Source organism: Macrobrachium nipponense, chromosome 3 (genome assembly GCF_015104395.2).
Source record: "Macrobrachium nipponense isolate FS-2020 chromosome 3, ASM1510439v2, whole genome shotgun sequence".
Lineage (NCBI taxonomy): Eukaryota > Metazoa > Arthropoda > Malacostraca > Decapoda > Palaemonidae > Macrobrachium > Macrobrachium nipponense.
In genome coordinates, this window is record NC_087202.1 from 9,295,778 (window position 1) to 9,308,980 (window position 13,203).

The 13,203-nt window shown below is 44.0% G+C and overlaps 1 long non-coding RNA gene across 1 annotated transcript in view; it reads left to right on the forward strand.

Moving 5' to 3' along the window:
• Positions 1-11,343, forward strand: part of LOC135222158 (uncharacterized) — a 64,114-nt gene extending 52,771 nt beyond the window's left edge. The window contains exon 3 of the long non-coding RNA XR_010316179.1: positions 11,272-11,343. This is a non-coding gene — a long non-coding RNA (uncharacterized LOC135222158). The remainder of the gene's footprint in view (positions 1-11,271) is intronic.
• The last annotated feature ends 1,860 nt before the right edge of the window (positions 11,344-13,203 follow it).

The window sequence follows — 13,203 nt, forward strand, 5'->3', positions numbered from 1 at the left end:
AAACCTTACCCACAGATATACTTAGCTATAGACTCCGTCGTCCCCGACAGAAATTCGAACTTTCGCGGCACACGCTGCAGGTAGGTCAGGTGATCTACGCCCCTGCCGCTGGGTGGCAGGAATAGGAACGATTACCGTTCTAGAACCAGATTTTCTCTGTCGCGGTAGTGTCAACATACGTTGTTGCTACCTCTGACTTGATTTTCGTTTTTTCATCGCCATCGACCTTCTGGGCTGTCTGTTTTGCAGGGAAGTACTGGGTCTTTGGTTTGGCATACGCTTTATTAACTTTTTAATGAATTTGGCTTCGAAATTTTGAAGAATATATTACGTGAAACTACCGAATTTTCGGTAGACACTTATATTTTGCAATAAGGGAAATATTGATTTTTTTTTTCACTAATACGTGTATAAGTGTTAGAACTTGATGAAGGAAATATAAGATCTAACTTCCTACTTTAGGAAGTCAGAAAGCATATAACTAGATACGCTTCCTTTAGAAGCTTTAAGAGCTCTCGTACTAACGAGCAGTTAGAGTATTGACAATTCTAGTAGTTGTTGCATCCTCATCACCTTCTTACTCCACAGAATCTACAAATTCATATGTGCAAATTTGAAGATAAATGGATGGAGCTCAAAAGGCGAGCTCTAAAAAGGTAAGAAGTGAATATAGTGTTCCCTTTAGTGCAGTGGAGGGTGCGTCTGATCGGCTCCGCTAGCTTCTTCCAGGCCTAGACCTCTTCCAAACTCCCAGACCCAGTGGAGGAGGAAAGTCGACAGCCGCAGGAAGGTTAGGGAGAACCCCCACCGGTCAGGCGTCCCCTCGGCAGGTTCTGTAGAAACGTCCCAGACTGCCAAGGATAGCCATTGATAAGGCATCCTTAAAAAAGTGCGTCTCTTCATCTTACATCCGAAAAGACGAAGAATGTATGTTTGGAGCGATGATCTAGCGCGTTCTCTGAAAACTAAGAGAACACTGAGCAAGAGCCAGCCGCTGCCAGGAAGCCGCGTTCCAGCAAGCTAGCGTGAGCTACGTTCCTATAGCCAGCAGCGAGGCGCGTTCCAGCTAACAGGACTAGCGCGAGCCGCGTTCCTACAACCAAAACGCGAGCCGCGTTCTAGAAAATTTTTCTTGGCGCAAGGCACCTTCAAAGAGACGAAGCGCCAAGCCTGGCACAAATTGCGCCAGAAAAACAGACGGCTAGAGCAAGGAGCCTTACAGTAGAGTGGCGATCAGAACGATCCTTCCATTGAACGTTTCCCGGGCAAGAGGCTCTTTCTAAAAGGGGTCTAGTAGGCGCTCGGAACTGTCAGGGCGCACGGGACCTTCCACGCAAGCGGAACGTTCCAGGAGCGAGTCTCTTTCTAGCGTGCGGAACATTCCAGGCGCTAGGTGCAAGGATCCAGGCGCCAGAATATCCTTTCTCTATCTGCCTCGGCAGGGAAAGAAGGTAGTAGAGTATCTGCTGTATGAGAATACGATACGGCAAATCATAAGCACATACCGTAGTTACTTCTTTGCTGAGCAACTCAATTACCAGTATCCTTCCAGGAATTTCCTAGGAAGGACTACGCTTAAAGGGATTGTTAAGACAACACCTACTTAGCTTCTAGATTTATCGAAGTCTTGTTTCGCTTAGATATGCATTATAAACTTCCTGAAGTTCGATAATAATTTTATAAGATTCCTTTATTAAATGGAGTAGATGGCAACTCTGGAAGAGTAAGGCCAGTCGGCTAACGAGACTGCTATCGCTTAGACACCAACGCAGTATCATGTAGGTGTCGGTCATGAGTGGTCGGTAACATGTCTCTCTCCTGCGGGATGGAATGAATAACCGTGTCTCTCCCCTACAATCGTGGTTTTAGCCTCGGATTGCAGGGGATAGTTAAGCAAACATAAATAAAATATTGTCTGTCTTTTGCTAAGAAGCTTTCAATAAGAAAGATATTACAACAATTTCAACTGCTGTTTACCGTAGGTAACATTTTTAAAGGATTCTAACGCAGCGGAACTCTATATTGTATAATGCTACTCATGCTTACGAAAGCAATGGCTTATTAGAGTACATGGTTAGTGAGAAGATGAATGTAGTAGAGAATTCACTTTAAGACTACGGTATGGTCAAGTCTTATGCACATACCGAGGTTAACTACAGAATTCCTAGTATCCTTACAAAGGTTTCCTAGATTAATGCTGTTTACCACAATGTGACAGTATTATAAAGGATTCTAATACGGCAGCGCGCGATATATATAATTCTCTCATCCTTTCGAGAAACGCACACAACCTTTTAAATTCGGTATATTGCTCAAGAGAAGTGGGTGAGTCGGATGGGAAACATTCTCTTAGTGGCAGAAGTTGTTTCCCTGAATGGGACTATACTACGCATATAAAAGTTTTTTCCCACTAAGAACGGAATTAACATGTGAAGGATGTCGGGTACCATAAAGGCATAGATGTTATGGCACATAACCTAAAAAGAACTAGAAGGAAGCGCCAGCCTGGCGCAAATTGCGCCAGAAGCGCCTGCCGCGCCTGCCGCGCCAGAAGCACCATCCAAGATATTTTCTCGTTTTAGCGAAGTTATTAACCTAAGAGTCCAGTAGCCTCTCGGACAGCAGGCTCGGTAACGGCAAGATTCGTCCTAATTTCGTTACCCATTTAATCGAAAAGGGGTGTCGCTTACAAGGAATGATGAAATGATTTATTTTAATCACTTAGGCCAATTCCACGACTCTCTCATATCGCAAAGAGCATCGAGAATCTCTTTTTTCGCCCCTGTTCGCGTTAACAAAAGAGAACCTATTTGGGAACAGACACGGAACGTACATCCTTAAGAGGTTCGATGCAAGATTTTGCATGTCCGTGAGAACCTTCTCGATCGAGATAATAACTGTTAACGTATGTCTAACATTTATGAAAAGAGTTGTGAGAAACCTGCGGAAAGTCTTCTTCATAGATCTCTTTGTAAGGTAGAAGACGAACAGGCTTCCTTTAGACTGCTTCTTTTTCCTCGAAAACCAAGAGATGGTAGCAATATAATGACATCTTTAAATTTAAAGAAGGGGAATAAACTTTATCCTTTTTTTCCCTAGTTATAAATTCTTAACAGATATTAAGATAATTGGGCGTCAAGGAAGAGAGGATGTATGCCTCATTTGGCCTTAAGAGAGGTTGGATTCACAGAATCTATTATAAATAGACCTATAAAACCTCTCCACTCTGAGTCTGTCCGCGTGCAGACTGACCAGAAGTGGACATGTCTGTAGAGGTTTTTCAAGGTGTAAATGACAATAGTCATGGCTAAGACATAGAATTGCTGCAGATCGTGCTAGATGGAATGAGGAAACTGTCCTCTTCCGATACCTCTGTGAACCACATAGCGAGGTTTTTTCTTCACTTTCAGAGGGAAGAACTCACCTATGTATATATCTGCTATCAAAGAAACGCAGTAAAAGGCCATACTCTGTCTCTACAAAGGGAATTAGAGATAACAGAGGATTAAGATCTTCGGGATCTTATACGATACCGCAATACGACAAGAGTAGGATATCATGTACTTCGAATGGGATTTTTTTTTTTTTTTTTGTGGCCACAGATTCCGTGTTCCGACAAAATGGAACTGCTCCTCATCAAACTTCTTTGAGGAAGTTTATGAAGGAATTCTTTGTTTCTCTTAGCCCTAAACGACCAAGAAGACAAGTGAATTTTTTGTGCATTGGAATCTCGCATCAGATTCAATGGAGACTCGGCAATGGGTTCTTGCAGCATAGTATGTCTGGCAAAAGAAATAAATCCCTCTATTCCTGACGCAACGCTTTCAGATAGAAGTTTCGTTGCCCAGGCAGGGTACTTACATTTTCATCTACAGAAGAAGAGATGGTTTAAACGTTTGCCTACAGAGTCTTCGGGGTGCGATGAGGGCTCAAAATGCTTCCCAGAAGGTATTCAGAAGGATACAATAAGAGCTAGAAATCAGGGTTCCGCCCCCAATTTCAGCTCAGTCTCTCCTTCGACTTCAGACTCCTTCCCTTCCTTCGGGCAAGGATAGGAAGATTCAACAAGGAACCTCATAAACATGTAAGAAGAGATCTCGTTAGCAAAAGAAGTGTTCACGAAGGATCCTCCTCGGAGGAAGACTCTTCTCTCTCGTATTGTTAGATATCCTGTCGTCTACTGGGTGTAGCTGACTAAAAATCACCTCCCCTTGCCAGGGGCCAAAAGCTCAAAGGGGAAGAATTTCTTCCACCCTTCTCCAGTCTCCTGATAAACTAAGAGGTGTCCGATGTGGACATCGCCAGACAGCCTAGAGAGACTTCCAAGCTCGAAGCTCCAGCAAGTGTGGAGGAGCCAAGCCAGGCGCGAGGCGCCAGCCAGGCTCTAGGAGCAGCCAGGCTCAGGAAGCCAACAGGCTCAGAGACCCAAACCAGGCTCTAGGAGCCAGCCAGGCTCTAGGAGCCAGCAGGCTCTAGAAGCCAGCCAGGCGGCGCCATCCAGGTGCCAGGCTCCTTCAAGGCTAGGCTCCAGTCAGGATTGAGGATCCATCCAGACGCAAGGCTCCTTCCAGTAAGAGAAACCTAAAGCTCTGTCATGTAAGAGGGCTAGTCCCATTGATATGATACAGGTAAGGCTCTGCCATGTAAGTGGGTCAGCCACCATTGGCACGATCGAGAAGGCTCTGTCGTGTAAGCGGGCTAGCCCCCATTGACATGATCCAGAAGAGTTTGTCAGTCATAGGTCCCTACCTCGCTGAAACTCTTGAGGCATGCAGACTCATAGACAGTAATCATGAAGTCTTCTGCCAGGCTCCAGGTGCCTTCCAGGCGCAAGGCACCAGCCAGACGCAAGGCTCCAGCCAGGCGCGAGGCGCTAGCCAGGAAGGAGGAAGCCAATCAGGCACCAGCCAGGCGCGAGGCGCCAGCCCAGGCGCAAGGCGCCATCTAGGCGCGAGGCTCCAGCCTTGGCTCTAGGCGCCATTCAGTCGCAAGGCTCCACCAGGCGCGAGGCGCTAGACAGGCACTAGGCGCCTGCCAGGCACGAAGCGCTAGCCAGGCTCCAGGCTTCACCCAGAAGAGATCTATATCAAAAGAACGCCCTGGCCTTCTTTGAGACATTGTGATCTCTAAGCACTGATAAGTGCATTGATGATTCCTTCAAACAGCTGAGAATTAAAAGTGCATGAAGTGCGAGCTTTTCCGAATTCTTGTTCTTTCCCTAACAAATATGTCATAAGGACATATTAGCTGTCACATACGGAGATGCAACTCTGTGTTGCTTCCCATTATCCGAAGGATGTCAAGATACCTTCGAGGGATCCTTCTCTCTTGGTTGATACGTGTCTGCGGATACATTGCTGGGATAGGGAGCAGATACTGATCCTTAACTAGTGAGTTAAATTTTATTTAACGTCATGTTTTTTCTTTGGGTTGTTTGAAAGGAGTTTGTAGATAACTCTTTTCAACTTAAGCACTAACCCTCGTGTTAGGATCAGGTGATCGGGATCGGTGTTGTGCTCCTTAATTATGCCACTAGGCATAGGCATATTGTCATGTAGGAGGCTCTTGTCGAGTAAATGGATAAGACCCCATCGACAGACCCACAAAGAACTCTTAGCCATAGGTCACATCCTCGCTGAGGCTCTTGAGGCGAAGCAGATTCCTAGGCATTAGCCATGGAGTCTTCCGCCTGATCAAGTAGGAACCAAGGTTTTATTTATTTATTACCTACAACGTATGTTGTTTACCTGTCTATTCAGTAAATAGTTGTCTCTTTCCCACCACCAAGGGTGTCAATCAGCTAAGTATATATCTGCTGGGTAAGTTCCATGTACAAAAATGATATTGTTAAGATACAATAAAGTTTTGTACATACTTACCTGGCAGATATATACGATTCATGGCCCACCCAACCTCCCCTCAGGAGACAGGTGGAAGAGAAAATCTGGTTCTAGAACGGTAATCGTTTCCTATTCCTGCCACCCAGCGGCAGGGGCGGTAGATCACCTGACCTACCTGCAGCGTGTGCCGCGAAATTCGAATTTCTGTCGGGGACGACGGAGTCTATAGCTAAGTATATATCTGCCAGGTAAGTATGTACAAAACTTTATTGTATCTTAACAATATCATTGTTCGTAGTCCTTCACCTACTAGAAACAATTCTCCTAGAGCGGCTTCTCTTGATAGAGAATCGTTCAGGAAAAGGAACGCGATCTCCTTCTAACCTTGACCTTGAAGAGATTTCTGAGGAAGAAGTTTCAACTAACGAGGGGAACTTTCCAACTAGAAAGTTTTAGCCTCGTTACTTCTTGAGAGTTTGGGGATTCTCTTAGTCCTGCGGCTCCTCCTTCGCCGAGATCTCTGTTTCGAGCGCAAAAACCCCGAAATCCTCGGCTTTCTTAAAGATGAAGCCTGCGATCTCAATGAGAAAGCCCTCCAGTCTTTGGATTCGTGGCTTTTATCTAAAAAGGAAACTCTGAGAACTGTTATGCTCTCCTCCCTCCAAGCTGACGGGGAAAAGAGGCATTTGGTATAAGACGGAAGAGGCGATGGGATTGATGCTCCCCTCGTCTGCAGATTCAGATTTCTCGAGTCTTGTAGAGTCTGCGAGAAGACAGTCTCCCAATTCAGCAAAGGCCGTCCTGGAGTATGTCGGAATTAGATCAGCACCTTAAGGGAATTTTTCATGTCTTAGAGGTGTTCAACTTCTTGGATTGGTCTCTTGGGGTGCTGGCTAAGAAGACGAGTGAGCCAGATTTTCTTGATCCAGAAACTTTGCACAGTGTCCTATCTTGCATGGATAAGGCTGTGCAAGATGGTTTCTGGTGAGTTGGCGGCACTTTTTGGGATCTGGAATGTTAAAGAAAAGATCTCTTTACAGTTCCTTCTGACGAAAGGAGTTTCTCCTTCTCAGAGGTCCGCTCTCCTATTCGCACCTCTGTCAGAACATCTGTTCCTTCATCGTTAGTGAAGGATGTTTCGAGATCCCTGTCAGAAAAGGCTACGCAGGACCTTCTTGTGCAATCTACAAAGAAAATTAGACCTGCAGTTCCGACTCAGAAGAAGGTGGCCTCGTACTCCAGTGGTGCCCTTTCTTTCGTGGAGCCCCCTCAACTCGATCAACTTCGAAGAGAAAACCCTTCGACAAGCGAGGGAGGTCTTCCTTCCGCTCTTTTAAAAAGAGCAAATAGCAGCCATGTCCTCCAAGCACAGGTAGGGGCCAGACTTCAATACTTTCTGGAGGCCTGGTCCGTAAGAGAAGCAGATCCCTGGACTCTGTTTGTCCTACAGAAGGGGTACATCATTCCCTTCGTAGACAGATCTCCTTTTGGCAAACATCTCCGAAGGATTTGTCGACGAGTTACAAGGACCCTGGACTGAACGAGACTCTCCTTCAGACGGTGGTGTCGATGAGGGACAAGAATGCAATAGAGCTAGTAGTCGGATCCATTCTCCCCGGGGTTTTACAACCGCCTTTTCTTGGTTCCAAAGGCTTCGGGGGGATGGAGACCCGTCCTAGATGTAAGAGTCCTGAACTGGTACGTGGAGAAAAAGAAGTTCTCCATGGAGACTTCAGCTTCAGTTCTGTCTTCCCTACGTCAGGGAGATTGGATGGTATCCCTGGACCTTCAGGATGCTTACTTTCATGTTCCGATTCACCCATCGTCAAGAAAATATCTAAAATTTGTTGTACAAGGACAAATCTTCCAGTTCAGGGCCTTGTGCTTCGGCCTATCGACCGCCCCTCAGTATTCACGTATCTGATGCGGAACGTGGCCAAATGGCTTCATTTAGAAGGGATAAACATCTCAATGTATCTCGACGATTGGCTAATCCAGGCCAAGTCGGAGAAACTGTGTTTGGAGGACCTACAGTCTACTTTGAACCTAGCAAAGACGTTAGGATTACTCGTGAACCTCGAGAAATCTCAGATGATCCCCAGTCAGAACTTAGTCTATTTGGGGATTCGGATGGATTCTCGGGGTTTTCGGGCTTTTCCGTCCCAGGAAAGGATTGCTTGGGATTACAGAAAATCTCGAGCTTCCTAGAGAAAGAACGGAGTTCGGTGGAGGGAGTGGTTAAGTCTTCTGGGAACCCTTTCCTCACTAGAACAGGTTTCATTTCGCTAGGAAAAGACTCCACCTACGCCTGTTCAAGTTCTTCCTAAGAAGAATTTGGAGTTGGAAGAACGGGCAACTTTCAGACACTTTCAGTATTCCTCTGGAAGTAAAGAATCATCTGAAGTGGTGGATTTTTCCCTTAGAAAAGAACGAGGGCTTGTCTCTAGAAGTTCGGAATCCAAACCTAATCTTGTTCTCAGACGCTTCAGAGAAGGGATGGGGGGAGCGACTTCTAGGGGACGCCAAAAGGAAGTATCAGGCCAATGGAGGAAGGATCAGCAAGACTGGCATATAAACTCCAAAGAACTTTATGCCGTTCTTCTAGCTCTAAAAGCCTTCGAGACCGAGGTGTTAGGTCAAGTGGTACAGGTCAACTCGGACAACACCACAGCGTTGGCCTATATCAAGAAACAAGGGGGAACTCACTCTCTTTCTCTGTTCCATATAGCAAAAGAGCTGTTGTATTGGGCGGAAAAGAAACAAGAAAGTGACTCTCCTCACAAGATTCGTGAAAGGAGAGAAGAACATCAGAGCAGACAGGCTAAGCAGGTTAAACCAAGTTCTCCCCACAGAATGGACCCTTCACATTCAGGTGTGTAAGCTCTGTGGTCCCTGTGGGGCAGTCCACATATAGACCTATTCGCCACCTACCTATCCAGAAGGATAGAGAACTTTTGCTCCTTAGTGGAAGACCCGAGAGCGATAGCGGTGGACGCCATGCTGCTGGACTGGTCAGGCCTAGATGCCTACGCCTTTCCCTCCTTCAAAATGTTAGGAGTGGTGTTAGAAAATTTGCGGCATCAAAGGGAGGGACGAGACTAACACTCATCGCTCCCTTTTGGCCGTCTCAAGATTGGTTTCACAGTGGTACAGGAATAGACGTGGCTTCCCAAGATCTCTTCCACACAGGAGAGATCTTCTCAAACAACCCATTTTCGAGAGGGTACCATCAAAACCTCCCCGCTCTCGCTCTGACTGCCTTTCGACTATCGAAAGACTTGTCAGAGCGAGAGGCTTTTGAAGCAAAGCTTCAAAGCAATTGCTTGGGCCCGGAGATCTTCAACTATTCGGGTCTACCAATCAAAAGGGATGTTTTTATAGAAGATGGTTAGAAGAATAACTGTCCTTCCTTCCGATACCTCTGTGACCAACATAGCTGATTTCTTGATTTTCCTTAGGGAAGAATCAAAATTATCAGTTTCTACCATTAAAGGTTATCGAAGTATGCTTTCTGCCGTATTTCGAAACAGAGGTTTGAGAATTGCAGAAGATAAGATCTCCACGATCTTCTTAGATCTTTTTGAAACCTCTAAAACCTTTTCTCCTCGCACTCCTAACTGGAACCTAGATGTAGTTTTGAGATTTCTATCATCTAGTATTGATTTGAACCTCCTCTCAACGCGTCGTTTAGAGATCTAACGAAAAGAAAATGTATTTTCTTGTTGTCGTTAGCGACTGCGAAGAGAATTAGTGAAATACGACGCTCTAGATTCTCGAGTAGGATTTAAGAGTGATGCGGCAATTTGTTCTTTCCAGACTCTGTTTCTGGCCAAGAACGAGAACCCTTCAAAACCCTGGCCAAAGAGTTTTGAAGTTAAAGGACTTTCAAATCTAGTAGGAGAGGAATTAGAAAGATCTTTATGTCCGGTTAGAGCTCTGAAGTTCTACTTAAAGAAGAAGAATGAATTCAACGGATGTAAACAAAGCCTGTGGTGCGCAGTTCGGATCCTAGTAGACCCATGTCAAAAAATGCATTAGCATTTTTTGTGAGGAGCATTATTACGGATGCTCATAATAACTGCACTGAAGACTCTTTCAGGACTCTCCGAGTGAAGGCTCATGAGGTTAGAGCGGTAGCCACTTCATTAGCATTTCAGAAGAACATGTCTTTAAAAGACGTTGTGGATGCGACTTACTGGAGGTGTAATTCAGTGTTCGCATCGCACTATCTCAAGGACGTTAAAGTAACATATGAAAAGTGTTTTCTCTCTGGGTCTTTTTGTATCAGCCGATACAGTGCTGGGGCTGGGAACACATAACGATCCTTAGAAAAATTTGTATTTGTTCTAATTTTTTGGATAGTAACATAGATCTACCTTGTGAGACGAGTTGTTGGTTTTTTCTGCTGATTAGTATGCTTGGTGGCGCACGGGCGTCCTAGTTTGGATCAGTGGGGGAATCAAGAGACGTCTTACTGGCTAGATTGTACAAACAATTTTTTTTTTTTTTTTTTTTTTTTCATTTTTGTACTTTACTGTACGAATGTTTGTTGATTCGTTTGTGGTTGTTTGCCAGAGGTTAGGGGATAACTTCTTGCAATCTTAGAACTAACATGGATAGGTTGAGGTGATCGGGATCGATGTTGTGCTCCTTGTATAGGTCTTGTCAAGTAAGTGGATAAGCACCCATTGACGTAGTCCTTCCAGGATCTACCAAGTAAGCGGGTAAGACCCCTTGGTTCAGCAACCACAAGAACTCTTAGCCATAGATCAATATCTCGCTGAGGCTCTTGAGACTGACTAGACTCCTGGATTGTATTCATGAAGTCTTCAGTCTAAACAGGTAGGAACCAAGGTTTTATTTATTTATTACCTACAACGATAGTTGTGATTCCTGTTTGATTCTGTATTTAGCTGTCTCTGTCCCACCTCCAATGGTGTGAATCAGCTAAGTATATATCTGACAGGTAAGTTTGAATGTATAAAAATGATATTGTTATGATACAATAAAGTTTTATACATACTTACCTGGCAGATATATACAAAATTATACCCACCCTACCTCCCCTCAGGAGACAGGCGGTATAGAAAAAATATGATAGAACATGGGAATGGTTCCTAGTCCTGCCACCCACCCAGCGGCAGGTAAAGTAGATCACCTGACCTACGGTAGCGTGTGTGCGAAATTCGAATTCTGCCGGACGACAGAGTTCAAATAGCTAAGTATATATCTGCCAGGTAAGTATGTATAAAACTTTATTGTATCATAACAATATCATATTTCAGTATATTGCTGATGCCTGTTTGAATCTGAGCACCTTTTGTGTAAAATTTGAGAGAATGGTTACTAAATGTCTGTGTTTTCCTTGTGTGAATTATTATCAAATATTGTTAATGTAATGCCATAAACCTTGATTTTTTTCTCTTTTCAGGTTAATAGCATCTGTATAAAGTTTAAGATCTACCCATAGAAGAATTGTCTGCCAGAAATCATAACATCCCGTGAACCTGCTTGGTATTGTCAGGCCAGCCTTTCTAACAGAAGACATCAAGCTTTGTCTGATCTGTCGCTGACTTTCCTTTCATGCTAAGATTTTGTTTTGAGAGGAATTTTATAATGACTTCTGCACCTATGCCAGCCTATTCTAGGGGGTTATATTTGTTGTATGTACAGATGATATTGTATCGGGTTCTGAATATTCGTCAGTTTTAGATAATATTTCAGATTCCTTTGTTTCTATGAGATGGCAGTCACTGGAAAGGTTCTTGGGAAATAATCATTTTTTGCTATATGCTGTGCAATGACTAGAGGTATACTGCTAAAATTCATTATTAATTTTTCTTCTATTGTCAGTGTCCAAGCCTTGTAACCTCAATTTTTGTCTCAGTCTTTTGCGCAATCTTGTATTCAAGGCTTAGTCCCTTGGACAATGAGGTCTTTGTTAGTTGAAGATTTTGAGAACGGTTTTCCTAATGCGTTTAGTCTGTTTATTTAAGTTCCTAAACTGTACAATACTTTTTTTGCTTATGTCATCTTTTGTAAGTTTAACCTGCAAATGCCACTTTGTGTTGAGCATTCTTTTCTTTGTATTTGATATTGTAAGAAATTTCAGTCTATATCAAAATTAGATTAATGACGTTATAGTAACATCATTTGTTTAAAATAGTTAATGTTTGGGGGACTTTGCAGGAATAAGAATACTAATGATATAAGTACATATACTTTAGAAAGAATTTAGTAGTTGGTAGTTTTTCATACATTCAACTTCCCTGTCAGATATATACTTAGCTATAGACGTCCGTCTTCCCCGACAGAAATTCAAATTTCGCGGCACACACTACAGGTAGGTCAGGTGATCCCGCCGCCTGCCGCTGGGTGGCAGGAATAGGAACTATTACCGTTTTAAGCCAGATTTTTCTCTGTCGCGGTACTAGTAACATCGTTTGCTAGTTTCCTACTGACTTGAATTTCGAATTTCATTACGCCAGTTGATCTTTTGGACTGCTATTTGGTGACGTATTGGTGGATCTTTGGTTTGGCATACGCTATTGTGGACTGTTTTTTGGATTTGGCTTTGGAATTTCTCATAATGTCTGACGTGTCGATTTCGTTCAGAGTGTGTGTGAATGAGAATTGTTTTGTGAGACTGCCGAAAGCTTCGGTGGATCCTCACACCACTTGTAACAATTGTAGAGGGAATGTATGCTCTCAATTGAATACATGTGATGAGTGCAAGAATTTGAATGAGGAGGAATGGAAGTTGCTTATTTCTACCTAAGAAAGTTGGAGAGAAGAGAGGGCTAGAAAAGCCTCTTCCAAGAGTGTAAGTAGGTCGGTCTCTAACGAGCCAGTTAGGGGGCGGCTATTGCCTATTGATAACCCTATTGTTTCCTCCCATACAGCTTTACCTTCCCGATTATCGGACTCGGCAAGCTCAACATCTGAAATTGCGAGTCTGAAAGCTTCGCTTAAACATATGGAACAAAAAATTAAAGAACTGGAAGGTAAGTGCAGTGAAAGTGTTTTCCCAGTGAAGGGGAGGGTGCATCTGATCGGCTCTGTCTCGCTCCCAGGCCTAGACCTCTTTCAAGCTCCCAAGACCAGTGGAGAAGAAATGTCGAAAGCCACAGGAGGTTTCAGAGAATCCCCACTGGTCAGGCGTCCCCTCGGCAGATCCTGTATTTACGTCCCAGGCTGCCAAGGATAGTCATTGGAAAGACGTCCTGAAACAGTGTTTTTTCTTCGTCTGATTCCTCATCTAAAAAAGGATGGAGTTCAGATAGATTGTCGAGACCTTCGAAGAGAATTTCCGGAAGAATATCCTCCGGAAAAGAGGAAGAAGAATGTATATTCAGAAGCTTCT